Here is a 14,209-nt window from a genome sequence, read left to right as displayed (position 1 = left end):
CAGGGAACCTTGGCTTCCTCCATCACTGGAGCAAGCAAGCCTCCTGCTCGCTTCAGCTGTGTGGCTGCTGGCCGCCATCTTAGTTGGCAGTTAATTTGCTTATAGTCCTGATTAGCCAATGGGAAGCATAGCGAAGGTACAGTCAATTACACTTTTTATCTTTTATTAGATAGGATTCCTGCAACTAATCATGAAAATCCTTGAAACAACTAGAAAAATGGAAAGTCTCAAAAAAGAAAGAGAAGAGCAAAGTGTAAAGTTTAGAACTGAAACATATAATAACCAAAATTAAAAACTTACTTTATGGGGCCAACTGGCATGGCTCAGTGGTTGAGTGTCGACCTATGAACCACAAGGTCACGGTTCAATTCCCTGTCAGGGCACATGCCCAGGCTGCAGGCTCAATCCCCAGTGGGGGATGTGCAGGGAGAACCAATCAATGATTCTCTCTCATCACTGTTGTTTTTTTTTATATATATATATTTTATTGATTTTTTACAGAGAGGAAGGGAGAGAGATAGAGAGTTAGAAACATCGATGAGAGAGAGACATCGATCAGCCGCCTCCTGCACATCTCCTACTGGGGATGTGCCCGCAACCCAGGTACATGCCCTTGACCGGAATCGAACCTGGGACCCTTCAGTCCGCAGGCCGACGCTCTATCCACTGAGCCAAGCCGGCCCCGGCCACTGTTGTTTTTCTCTCTCTCTCCCTCTCCCTTCCTCTCTCAAATCAATAAAAATATATTTTTTTGAAAAGCTCACTCTATGGTATCAATAGCAAATTGGAGATGACAGGAAAAGGCCAATAAATTTAAAGATATATCCATATCTGAACAAGAGAATGAAAAAAGATTGAAAAAATAAACATCCCTGATTTGCAGTGTTTGCCCATTTCCATAGTGAAAAATACTACCATCCTGGCCAATGGCAAGGTACCAACTGGACATCACTGAAAGCAGAGTTGGAGAGAGATGCACATAATTGGCTCCTACCAACAAGTATCCTCCATCCCCCAAGGCAGAACCAGTAGTAGTAGTAGAATCTCAGCCTTTGACCACACATACAGTGAGGCTATTGATTTCCCTTTTAGGCACTCCGAACCCTATCTGAGCTGTCCCTGTTGTTCTCCTCAACCTGATTTCAAATGTATAAGCATGTGCAGAGAGCATGCAGTGAGACTGCCAGGGGCCAGTCCCTCCTGCTCTACTTTTACAGGAGGCTCCTTTGTGTGAGACATTTCCTCATAAGGGAAATTAGCTGAATGAACCCAGCTAAAACCAACAGAGTTTCTCAAACTAGCAGCCTAATGGCTGATACAGATAAAATGTGAAAAATATAACTAGATGAGCAAGCCCTGGGAGCAGTATACCCTATACAGATTAGCAAAGCTAAGCTTAGAATTGATCCTTGATGAACCAACTGAACTACCAAGAAAAACAGAAACAGACTCATTGAGAGCAAGCAGACAGCTCTGGTTTGGGGATGGGGGGTAGAGGCTGGGAGGGAAAGGAGCAAAAAAGGAAAAGGAGAGAGAATTCATGGACATGGACAGTAGTGTGGTGATGGCAGGGAAAGTGGAGGTGGAAGAGGGCATAGACGGGATAAATGGTGATGGGGAAAATTTAATTTACTTTAAAAAATAAATAAAATAAATGGAGAAAAGATGGAAAAATGAAATAAAATAAAATGGATGGAAAAAAATTGATCCTTGGTTCTATCTGCAGTGTTATTACATTCTTGAGCTTTTCACCAAAAGCTGCTGGAGCATTCTGAATACGATCTCATGTTAGGAGTGTGCAGGACCCTCAAGAAAGGCTGGAAATCAAGGCAGGCTGGAAGTTTCAAGGACAGGGATCCTATTCTACATAAGAGTCAGTTATTTGGCAACTCAGGGTAGGGACAGTTCTGAGATTCTTATACCGAGATTCTGAATTCTGAGATCCTAAGGATTCTGTTGCATTCAGGATCAAAGATCCAAAGTTCTAGAAATGGCTGATGAGTAATAGATCCCCAAAGCCACAAATATCCCAGAAAAGCTCTCTCTAACCTAACCACCTTAATTGTACACATTAAGATGCAAAGTCCCAGGGAGAACAAACACTTTCTCAAGGTCATGTTATAACTAATGAGTTAGAACAAACAGGGAGGTCTCTTGATTCCCAGTCCCGTGCTTTTTTTCTGACATCACACTTCCTCTTACACTTCCTTCTCTGAACAAGATTTATCTGGCCAGGGGTAACAGGGATGAAAAAGTCCTTGTGTGGGTTAGATGAGAATGAAAAACAAAAAACTCGAATGGGTCAGTTACAGCTAACTGATAGCATCAAAGAGGAGTTAAAGCTAGTGACATTGTTGTTTAAGCCAAAGAATGGCAACTCACTATGAATTGGGGAATCTGGATAGTCTCCTATAAGAAATTAGCAGGCACAATGCTTTCAGAAGTGCTCAGGGTGCAGCTGCAGTGTTATTATGGAACTGTTGGGAAAGCTCAGTGCCCAAGGTGGGAACATATCCTAGGTGCTCCCTGCCATAGCCCCGCCTCTGCAGCATACACTGCCAAGTCTGGCCAATTGTTTGACAAGGCAGCTGTGTGTGTGCCTGTTAATTACACTGTGGGGCACCAAAGTGCAGTGTCAGGCAGCTGCCTCGAATATCAAATGGCTGCTCATGGCACAGGCAGGCTATAAGTGCTCTCTTCAGAGAGGTCGTACAGCAGCTGACTCCCCGTCCTTCAGCCCTACCAATGCAGCCCCCTTTAAAGTGCCATTACGAAGGCTGAAATGACAAGTTTTCACAGAGTTAGATTAGAATCCATAATGGAACCAGTGTTGCTGATCTTTCTGAGTGCCTGGATGGGATGAATGTAAATGTTATCTTATATTTCTACATCTTCTAACAATAATATCCCCTTGAAACTAACATACCCTTTGAATTGATATATTTAGCCCATCTGATTAGAATTAGTTGGAAGTATTAAGGCTGCTTCCAAATTAATGACAGCTAACATTTACATAGAGCACTTGATAATAAATTAATTTATTTATTCTCACAACAGTCCCAGGTAGATGCTATTATTATTGCCATCTTACAGATAAGGAAACTGAGACTTTGAAGTTAAATCATTTCTCCAGTATCACACAGCCAGTGCATGGCAGAGGTAGTAGTTAAGCCTAGGCAACATTGCACCTCCATGCTTTTTAGCCACTACACTATACTGCTTCAAACAAAGCTAATGTTTCAGGCCCATCATTCAGTATCTATCTATTCAGCATCTGTAATATATATGTATTTGTTCTTTTGTTCTACCCCCTGCCTTTGGAGTCAATACAATAAGAATTTTCTGTGAATCTAGTAAGTACAAGGAGGGAAAATTCACTTCTGAATAGATTAATCAAAGAAGGCTTCTTGGAGTAGGCAGGTTTTGAGTTGGAGCTTGAAAGAATCAGGAATCATGGGAGGAAGGGCATATCAGGCAAAGAGGCCAATGTAGCAAACTCACACAGGTAGGAATGTTCATAGGAAATAAGTAAAGTTGTGAGGCTTCGCATGTGTGCCTGGATCACAGAGAGATTTGGCTCCCATGTGAAGAATGGACTAACAGATGTGATGAGGAGGAGGAGGAAGTGGAGAAAGAGGAGGAAAAGAAGGAGAAAAAGGTGAAGTATTTGTTTCTGAGTGCATGTAAAATAAGGACAAATAAGCTGATGGTCTCCATTTTGTTAGCTTATTTTATTCATTAGATTCCACATATAAGCAAAATCATATGGTGCTTATCTTTCTCTGACTGGCTTATTTCATTTAGCATAATACTCTCCAGGTCCCTCCATGCTGTCACAAAGGTAAGACTTCCTTATTATTCCTATAAAATGGGAACTAACCATAAAAAGTAAAATAAGCTTCTGGTCACTTATTCACAACTAGAGACTCAGTGCACAAAATTTGTGCATGTGGGGAGGGGGTCCCTCAGCCCGGCCTGCACCCTCTCCAATCTGAGACCCCTCAGGGGATGTCCGAATGCATTTGTTTGTTTACATATTGCCTACGGCTGCTTTTACACTACGGAGGCAGTGCTGAGTCACCACTGCAAAAGAGACGGCAGACAGTGTGTGACATATCACTTTGCACGCTCCTTCAGCGCACTAAATGGCACAACTGCCCTCCCCTGCCAGCCATCTTGTGGTGGCCATCCTGTGGTGGCCATATTGTGGTGTCCATCTTGTGACTACGTAGGGGCAGCCATCTTGTGATGACATGGCATGGCCATCTTGTGATGATGTGCGGGCGGCCACCTTTGATGACTTGAGGGTGGCCATCTTGTGATAACGTGAGGGCGTTGCACGAGGCCCACCTAGGCTTTTATTAGTATAGATTGGTTTTCTCCCCCCTTCTTCCATCATGCTTTTATCTAACCATCACATTAATAATTGCTAAGCTATGCCTATTGCATTCACAATTCTCCACAAGTTAAAATTCAAATGATTAAAGTTTTTTATTTTTGTTCCCTTTTAAACAGGATTAAACTTCTTATAGAAGTCTGATAACTAATGAAATACTCTGACTTGCTGAAAACTCCCTGAATTATAGCCACAGTAGAGACGCTTCCACGATTATATAGCTTACTCCCTTTTCTACCCCCAGCTCTTCCTTTTTTCCTTTAAAAATCCTGAGGTATAATTTATGTAGAGTAAAATCTACTGTGATGTTAATTCTGAGTATTGACAAACCACCAACAAAATCAAGATATAGAACATATCCATCACTCTTCAAATTTCCCTCATGCAGCCCCCTTTATGGTCAAACCCTGCCCCTATCCCACAGCTCCTGGTAACTACTGATCTGTTTTCTATCCCTATAGTTTTATCTTTTCCAAAATGTCACATAGGTAGAATCATACATTACAGAGCAATTTGAACCTGGCTTCTTTCACTTATCATGAAGCACTGGAGTTTCATTCAAGTTGTTATGAGACTCTGGTGCTTGTTCATTTTTAATGCTGAGTAGTATTCCATTATATAGATATACTACATACTTTTAAACATTCACCAGTTATAAGATATTTGGGTTGTTTCCAGTTCTCAGCAACAAAGCCACTATTAACATTTGTGAACAGGTTTTTGTGTAAGCACAAGTTTTCATTTCACTTGGGTAAACACTTACAGATAAAAGTACAGATATGTTGTACTCGAAATAGATAAAGAACCCTGAAATCTCAATAATAGAAAAACAAGTAACCCAATTTTTAAAAAGGCAAAAAAATTTTAACAGGCACTTCACCAAAGAAGATAACAGATGGCAAATAAGCAAATGAAAAAATGCTAAATATTATAAGTTGTTAGGGAAATGCAAATTAAAACCAAAATGATATACCACTGTGCACCTATTAGAAATTAAAATGTTTAAAAACTGACAATGCCAAGTTCTACAGAGCATGAAAACCAATAGAAACTCTCAAGCATTGCTGGTGGAAATGCAAAATGGCACAGTCACTTTGTAAAACAATTTAGCAGTTTCTTATGAAGTTAAACATAAACCTAGGACACTATCCAGCAATCCCATGCCCAGGTATTTACTCAAATGTTTTTAATTGAATTTTGTAGGATGAAGTTTTTTTCTGTCTTCATAATCAAAGTACAGTGAATATAATCTAATTATTTTGATGACTTTAGTTTAGCACTATAAGCATTAACGGATTCTACTGGGATCCTGCTTTAATGTCTGCTTTCAAAAAAAAAAAAAGTCAAGTTTCTTCTTTATGGGTTAAGTACTGGGCATACATATTAAGAGCCAAGATGGTTCCTATCTTAAAGATGAAGATGTGCTTAAGGCTATTGTGGCCCACATGCCTGTTTGCCCCATCATTCAATGGCCACAGACTCCTGAGCTTGTCTCAATTTTCATGTCTTTTCTATTCCTCCCTCGCATTCAAACTTTTGGCCGTTATTTCTCCTGGCTCTCAGTAGACCTGCTATTAATAGTCTCTCATCTGATTTGCTGTAGTGCAGTAAGCCAGATAATGAAGTCTATTAGAATTGTGTACAAAATAAGGTTACTGATTAAAGTTAGGACCTGACTGCCTATCTTGATGCTTCTCCTTCAGAATAAAGTTCATGGTCTTTGTGATAGTTCTTTTGACCTCTCAAAAACCTCCTTTTTCTTACCTTCCAGGTTCTAGCCTTGCAGAGAGGCCAGTTTAGATATCCAGAAGTCTAAAGTACAAATAAAGGGGATGTTAACACAGTTTACATTTGTCTGGTCTAATCTGTTGAAATGTTTGATCTATCTCCAGCATAATATAAGGATGAGTAGACCTTATAAAATAAAGGAACTACATAAATAAAAGAAAAGAACAGGAACTACATAAATAAAAGATAAGAACAGGACATAAAGCAATGAGCAAAAGCAAGACTGGTTAGAACAAAAAAATGAGAAAAGATAAAATACTAGTATATGTCAAGTTCTGCCTCCTACAGTCAGAAGCCTCTATTTCTCATTAGGGCTATTTTATTGCAAAGAAAGTACAATTTTTTTAAACTGTGCACATTCCATCTTCTAGCCCTCTTGAATTGAAAGTCATTCTACATAAGCATCAGCATCACACTGTACTGTGCAATTGTCTCTTTACATTTGAATGGCTTTGTGACCTCACAGGGGTGCTTAATTACAAATAAAATTTAGCAGTAGCAATAGTTGTTCTAAAGATGTCTTTCCCCCATCCATCTTGTTAGTATTCAAAAAATTAAGTTAATGAAAATATTTACCTTTAAAACCACCTCTGCTCTACCAAACCCACTTGGACATTCTACTGTCTTTTTTTTTTTTAATGACAGGCTTTGGGGCAAGGTCTGCTAGAAAAAGGAATCTGAGACTTTGTGCCAAATACATTGTCTTAAATACATCAATGATTTTCATCCCAAATAAGGGTTCAATCACTTGCTGAAGAAAATAATTTTCCACAGCACAGGAAATGAGGAGATTAGATATTCTATCATATGGGCAACTGAACAAACAGGGCTCCAGGTGGCTAATGTCACAGGGATGAAGGCACCCAGGGGAATAAGGAGGCTTCTGGCTTTCAATGGCCTTCTCTTCATCAATATACAACACAATGTAATTGCATTTCCACCATGATAGCAGCACTTTTCCAACCAACCCCCAGATAATAATCTATTCTAGCATAATGCAGTTTCTTTAGAAGGACACAATTTATTGGGATACTGAGCTATTTATTTTCTTCCTTTCCCTTAATTATCCCTCTTTAACCTTAGTCTTTAAAAAATCGCTTTCTTAGGCAGTTCCAGGCAAAGATGACAAAGATAGAAAGAAATAGAGCCCTGTTATTTCTATGAAAGACTTTAAAAGGTTGAAAAAATTATTTTGTCAGTTTTATTTTAATGAAAATTGACTATACCATTTTCCCTTCTGAGAAACATAATTTCCAGGCTCTGCTTCTGACGTAATTGCATGCCTTTAAAAAAAAATCTCTAAATGACTTTCTGTCAGTAAATTGACTTATAGCATTTGCCACTCATAAAAATGGTTCATTTCTGTTGTCTGCATTTAGGTAACTCTTTATGCAACATCAAGTTCATTCAATTAAATAACACAATATTTTATGCTTGGGGGAGCAGCCATGTTCCTTCCTGGGTTGAACACTGCACTGGTCATGGCATGCCATCTTAAAAAATCTTAAATCATTTAAAGGAAATATTGTTAGTTCTTTTAGGTGTGGCTATGTTTTAGTATCACAGTTATGTTTTTGGAGGGAATCCTTATATTTTAGAGACACATTCTGAAATATTTATGTATGAAATGATAGGATGTCTAGGATTTCCTTCAAAATAATATAGCAGAAATAGGGCATGAGGATACAACAACAGTGACTATAAGATCACAACTGCTGCAGCAGGATGATGGCTACATGAGGAGTTGTCATATTGTTCTGTTTACTTCTGTGTATGTTTAACATTTTCCATAGGAAAAAGTCAAAAACCTTTCATCATTATAATATCTAGAAAAGTAGCAACTCCTTAGTTTATCTTTCAAAGCCTTCATTAAGCTTTGCATTTGCAGTTAATTTTTTTTTCAACAGCAGCGGATTTTACTTTTATTTTATTTTTTATTGGTTAAGTTATTACATATGTGTTCTTATCCCCCCCATTACCCCTTACCAACATACATGCCCTTGACCGGAATCGAACTGGGGACCCCTCAGTCCTCAGGCCGACACTCTATCCACTGAGCCAAACTAGTCAGAGCACAAAGTTGATTTTTAAAACTAATATCTCCCTTTTCCCACTCATGCAACTCATGCATCAACCAAACTGGACAACTGAAAATTCACTACACATACCTGGTATATCCCCACTGCTGGATTTTAGCACAGTTTGTCCCCTCTGACAAAAATGTTTTGCTCTTCACACCTCTATCTCTACCTGTCAAATTCTATCCAGTTCCATATCAAATACCACTTGTTCCATGAAGCCTTTTATTACTTGACCATAAGAAATCTAATCTTAAAAAAAGAAATCTAATCTCTCCTGTACCATATTCCCTTTGCATTGTCTATAAGTTATTTTAAATAATTACCTCATTAAGTGATATATACAGTTAATTAGTAAATTTTTCATAGAAAATTATGATTTTGTGTGGTTTAGTGTCAATGTGAAAGCTAATGAACAAAATAAACTGGTGAACAAAATAGAACCAGAGACATAGAAGCATGAACAGACTGTCAAATCTCAGAAGGCTGGGGTGGGTGCATAGGTGGGAAAAGATCAACCAAAGAACTTGTATGCATAACCCATGGACATAGAAAACAGTGTGATGAAGGCCTGAGGGAAGGGAGAGAGGAGGTGAGTTAGAATGGTGGAGGAGGGGGGGAAGGGACATATGTAATACTTTCAACAATAAAGATATTTTAATCAAATAAAATAAATGATATTAAGTCAAAATATTATGAATAGTTACCTGACATATACATTCTTAGGCATTATACAAAGAATATAATTTGGTCCCAAATTAAGTATATTTTCACTTAACTTTTAATTAAGAATTTGAACGATGGAAGGGAAAGCATGAGACTTCCCATGAAAAGTCATAACCATTTGTACAGAAATAGTTTATATTACTCCAGAGCTTTCAAAGTAAGCCTCAAAATAGATATAGATGAAAAAGACTCAGACAGACAACAAAGCACTAATATTTTAAGAATAAGCACATTTGACATGGGAAATTTTCTCATGATATAATATTAAGCTGAAAAAATCAGAATGCTGAACTGTATACATAATGTGATCCTGATTTTGAAAGAAAAAGCTATGTTTCTATATATACATAGAAAAAAGGAAAAGGCAATACAACCGTTATCAGTGGTTATCTCTAGGTAACAGGATGAGAAGTGATTTTTTCATTCTTTTTGAATTTCTGTATCCCTAAATGTTTTGCAATAAGCAGCTATTATTTACATTAGGGGAGATAATAGTTAAAAGTATATTTGAAAATTAAATCGCTGTCATTCCTTATACCAAATGGGTTAAATGTTTAAACCTGAAATGATAGAACCATAAAAATACTAGAAAGAAATATGGGTTAAATTTTTTAATAATTCCAGGGAGAAAAAGACCTTGGAATCTAATGAATAAAATAAACCAACAAATTAGGTCCAGAGGCATGGAAGCATGGCACAGACTAACAGAACTCAGAGGGAAGGGAGAGGGGGCAAGTAGAAATTAACCAAAGAACTTATATGCATTATAGAGGCCGGGTACATGAATTCATGCACAGGCGGGGTCCCTAGGCCTGGCCTGCAACAGGGGCCGATTGGGGCCACAGGAGGTTGGCCGGGGGGAGGGGCTGTGGGAGGTTGGCCAGTTGCAGGAGGTTGGCTGTGGGAGCACACTGACCACCAGAGGGCAGCTCCTGCGTTGAGTGTCTTCCCCCTGGTGGTCACTGCGTGTTATAGCGACTGGTCAACTGATCGTTCAGTCAACAGGTCATAAAGGTCGCTTAGGCTTTTATATATATAGATATGCATAACCCATTGACACAGAGGATAGTGTGGTAAAGGCCTGGGGTGGAGCAGGAACCAGGTGGAGGGGGACAAAGGAGGGTCATCTGTAATACTCTCAACAATAAAGATTAAAAAAATAAAAAACATCATAAAGTTTAAAAAAGAGAAAAAGACCTAAGATGCCATATAACCCAAAAGGCATTAAAGCAAAGATTAACTTGACTATGTAATCTAAAAATAATGCATCACAAAAAAATCATTAACAGGAAATCAAAAGACAACCTGGAAAAAACAGCAACATACCAAAGACAAAGGGCTTTTTTCCTTAATATATAAAAATCCTCCTACAAATCAATAAAACTAAGGTCAACAATCCAATTAAAAATTAGAAAATGGATGCATATAGGTAATCCACAAAAAACATTAATACAAATTAATATTAAACATGTTTCTATGTTCAATCTCACTCATGAGGGAAATGCAAACTAAATCTAGAATATATTGAACTATAATATATGTCAGATAAAGGAAGATTAACATTTTTGGTACATTTCCTTCCAAGAATGTAAGGAAGTAGGCACTCCCATACATTGCTGATAGGATTAATAATTCTTTTTACCTCAATAGAGACAATTTGGAAATTTCTGTCAAAACTAAAAATGCACATACCTTTTGAGTCACCAATTCCTTTTCTGGGGATTTATGCTATAGATATACTCCTACATGTGCAAAAAGACTTTATTTATAAAGATATGTTTTAGAACAATGTTTGTAATAGCAAAAGATTGGAAATCATCTAGATGTCCATCAACAAATTATGGTTCATCTAATAATGAACCAGGTCTTTCTAAATGTACTGATATGAACTACTTCTAAAATAATGTTAAATGAAAAAAGTTGAGTATAAAAGATTATATAAAGCATGTGACTGCTAACATTATATAAATGCTTAGACTATCTTAGGATAATAAACAAGAAATAGATAAGTTATTGCTTCAGGGGAAGGGAATTGAATGTTCAGGATTGAAATAGGAGAAAAACTTCACTTTTTGAGGTTATTTAAAAACATTTTTTTTACTCTTTGGGTTTTGCACCATGTACATGCATTATTTATTTGAAAAGTGATTATTTAAACGTGAACAAAATTTAAAAGATTGCTAAAAAAGAAAAGTAGACATAGGGAGAATAGTAGCTCAAAATACCCCTGATTCAACAGCTCTGGGTAAATGTATGAAACCTGAAGCCTGCAGACGGAGGTTAGGGTCACCGATTCCTTAGAATATAGGAAAGGAATGTTAAGCTATCATAGTTTAAGAAAGTTAAACAAAGATACATGAGAATATGTATAAGTCAGGAGGGAGGAAAATCCAGAAAGTTCTACAGACATAAGGTAAGAAATATTTAGAAAGACTCAAAAATGGGAAAAAAACATAGAAAGTTATACCATACCATAAGAACTAAAAGTATGTTATCTGAAAAGACCTACTGATACTAATGACACTGAGGTGTAATAAAAAGAATTAAAGAAGTCAGCTTTCCACTGAATTTCCCATAGACATAACCTAGTTAGGAGCTCTGGTCCAAATTTATTGACCCTGTTTATTGTTTCTACAACCAATGGGCAGTTCTTTGGTGATTTGTGGTCAAGCATGCCATGGAAGAATCATCACTTCTTTTTTCCCTGGGAATCAACCCAACACACACACACATACACCACCCAGTTCAGCAAGAAGTGCATTAGGTTTTTTGTTGTTGTTGTTTGCTTCTTCTTATCTTGACCCCAATGGCATGCTGATGAGTCATCTGACAACATCAGTATCTTTAACCTTGGTTATTTATGATCCTAATTAGAAGGTAACCCTTTTGTGCTCTCCTACCAGGCCCATCCAATTGACCCAGGAGCAAACTAAAAGAAGTGCAACTTATAGGGCAAATTGTTTAAACCATCTAAATAAGCAAATTAAATATCACTGAAGACAGAATGGAGTCTTTCACATGAACACTACAGCAGCCAGAAAATGGGTATTAAGAAAAAAAATGACCTAACTTACACAAAACCAATAAATAAAATTCTCTTGTGCTAGGCTGCTGAATGGCTTTCTAGGTGAATAACCTGCGGCCTGAATACCCTCTATGGGTGACTAAAACTGTTTAAAAGAGCTGACAATATTGCATTTGGCCTCATGAAAACACAGACTATGAGTATTTGTTGTTGTGTATATTCCAAAATAATAAATTGGAATATTTATTGTATCCTGTCTACATTTTACATGTTAATCACTATACAGTTTCTGCAATTATTTCTCTTTAGTTTCATCAGGAATGCTACCAAAGTAGAAGGATGAAGCAATCAGTGGAAGCCTTGACATTGTCTCTCCTGACATCTAGTGGATGGAAACCAGATACCACAATAAATATATTTTTCAAAGGATCAGCTTTGGGTGAAGTGAATTTCCCCTTCTCTCTCTCTCTCTCTCTCTCTCTCTCTCTCTCTCTCTCTCTCTCTCTCTCTCTCTCTTTCAATTATCCAAGATCTTCAGATCATATTTCATATTTCAAGTTGAAATACAAGACTAAATATCTCCTACTTATGGGTCTGAGTTACTGGTTAGGTTTGTATTCACCAAATGGCCATGTTTTTTCTGTTTTTCTTTAGAATAGCCTGGTAATTCCATAAGCACTCCTTTTGTAGGTATCTAAGATAACAAGGCCTAGTAATCAAAAGCATGGGCTCTGTATTAATTTTCTGTGGTTGCTATAACGAATCAACATAATATTAGTGGCTTAAAACAATGCATATTCATTACCTTATAATTCTGGAGATCAAAAGTCCTAAACTCAGTGTGTCAGCATGGGCTGAATTCCTTCTCAAGGTTCTAGGGAATGATGCATTTTCTTGCCCTTCCTAGCATCTAGAGGCGGTCCATACTCCTTGGCTCATGACTCCATTGCTCCATCTTCATTTTTCAGGATACATCTTAGTGACCTAGTCTTCAATAACATGACAGCATCTGCTTATCTTGGACCAATGTCCAGCTTGCAGTGATCAATTAAATTGTAGGGACATTCCTAATAAGGCAGGAGATATTCTGCAGAAGAACATGAACTTTAGCCCCTAAAAGCTATGTTTTCAGCTTCTAGTTTTGAGATATTATATTGGCCTTCAGGAAATCTGGTTGCTATTTCAAGATATTCTACTTAACAGGACACTTAAATGGAATATTCAATGACCTAACTGACATGACAAAGATGCCCAGAGAATTACCACCTACTTTATAATCTATCCCCTAATGACTTCCTAATGCTTTAATTTGAAGAAATAAAAAAGGCAGGGGGCAGGAAGCCATTTATTCAACAAATGCAGATAAGACTTAATATGAAAATATCCTGGCAAAGGATGACATTGTAACCTTAATGCAAATAAGAAATGACCTGACCTATACAAGATCCTTTTCCTGGAGACATATTTTGATAAGCCAGAAGAAACAGACAGTCTGAGTGCCTGAGGGCTGGGAGCATGACGTTCTGGTGGGGGAGAGGCCAGAAGTACACACGACTTAGTCTGCTTCATGAAGGTGAAAATGGCTGTCCCAGTGTGAGGAAATGGGGGTTTTAAGATCTTCAGAAATAATATGACAAAAACAAAGACCTTATTGCTCCTGAGACAATGATTGACTCTGGGAACAAACATCATATGAGGAGACATTTACCTGTCTCTCAAGAAAGTTATTTTCACAAGACTACAGCCACCTCACCCTCCACCACTGCACCTTTCTAGTAAAACACCACTAGGGGTAAAAAAAAGAATGCTGCGCCGAAACCGGTTTGGATCAGTGGATAGAGCGTCGGCCTGCGGACTGAAAGGTCCCAGGTTTGATTCTGGTCAAGGGCATGTACCTGGGTTGCGGGCACATCCCCAGTAGGAGATGTGCAGGAGGCAGCTGATCGATGTCTCTCTCTCATCAATGTTTCTAACTCTCTATCTCTCTCCCTTCCTCTCTGTAAAAAATCAATAAAATATATTTTTTTAAAAAAAGAATGCTGCTGTTGTCAACCAAAGGGGAAAGAAATATGGACTAGAATTGTCCAAGGCCACAGAGTGGCCAAATAGAGAGAGTCGGAGTTTGGGGCAAAGTTTGAGAATAACAATCAAGAAGACCAAGGTGTTGGTCCCACTGTAAGAAAGAGCTGACTTCTG

General features: G+C 37.9%; 1 long non-coding RNA gene across 1 annotated transcript in view; it reads right to left on the bottom strand.

The window, feature by feature from the left end:
• The window catches only part of LOC107182494, a 78,424-nt gene extending 65,329 nt beyond the window's left edge, over positions 1-13,095 (bottom strand). Inside the window, exons 1-2 of the long non-coding RNA XR_001513210.1 lie at positions 12,819-13,095; positions 12,636-12,722 (exon numbers count right to left, since the gene is read on the bottom strand). This is a non-coding gene — a long non-coding RNA (uncharacterized LOC107182494). The remainder of the gene's footprint in view (positions 1-12,635; positions 12,723-12,818) is intronic.
• Positions 13,096-14,209: the final 1,114 nt, after the last annotated feature.

This window comes from Myotis davidii, unplaced genomic scaffold (genome assembly GCF_000327345.1).
Source record: "Myotis davidii unplaced genomic scaffold, ASM32734v1 scaffold177, whole genome shotgun sequence".
Taxonomy (NCBI): domain Eukaryota; kingdom Metazoa; phylum Chordata; class Mammalia; order Chiroptera; family Vespertilionidae; genus Myotis; species Myotis davidii.
Note: the sequence above shows the minus strand (reverse complement) of the source record. Positions and strands in the feature narration are given on the sequence as shown.